The sequence below is a fragment of the Chiloscyllium plagiosum genome, chromosome 4 (genome assembly GCF_004010195.1).
Source record: "Chiloscyllium plagiosum isolate BGI_BamShark_2017 chromosome 4, ASM401019v2, whole genome shotgun sequence".
Lineage (NCBI taxonomy): Eukaryota > Metazoa > Chordata > Chondrichthyes > Orectolobiformes > Hemiscylliidae > Chiloscyllium > Chiloscyllium plagiosum.
This window is the reverse complement of record NC_057713.1, coordinates 22,967,996-22,968,548: the sequence shown is the minus strand read 5'-3', so window position 1 is coordinate 22,968,548 and position 553 is coordinate 22,967,996.

The window sequence follows — 553 nt, the reverse complement described above, 5'->3', positions numbered from 1 at the left end:
TCTACCTTTGAGCAAGTTCTGTATCCAAATGGCTAGTTCTCCCTGTATTCCATGAGATCTAACCTTGCTAATCAGTCTCCCATGGGGAACCTTGTCAAACGCCTTACTGAAGTCCATATAGATCACATCTACTGCTCTGCCCTCATCAATCTTCTTAGTTACTTCTTCAAAAATTTCAATCAAGTTTGTGAGACATGATTTCCCACGCACAAAGCCATGTTGACTATCCCGAATCAGTCCTTGCCTTTCCAAATACATGTACATCCTGTCCCTCAGAATTCCTCAGAACAACTTGCCCACCACCGAGGTCAGTCTCACCGGTCTATAGTTCCCTGGCTTGTCCTTACCACCCTTCTTAAACAGTGACACCACGTTTGCCAACCTTCAGTCTTCCGACACCTCACCTGTGACTATTGATGATACAAGTATCTCAGTAAGAGGCCCAGCAATCACTTCTCCAGCCTCCCATAGAGATCTCGGGTATGCCTGATCAGGTCCTGGGGATTTATCCACCTTTAACCGTTTCAAGACATCCAGAACTTCCTCCTCTGTA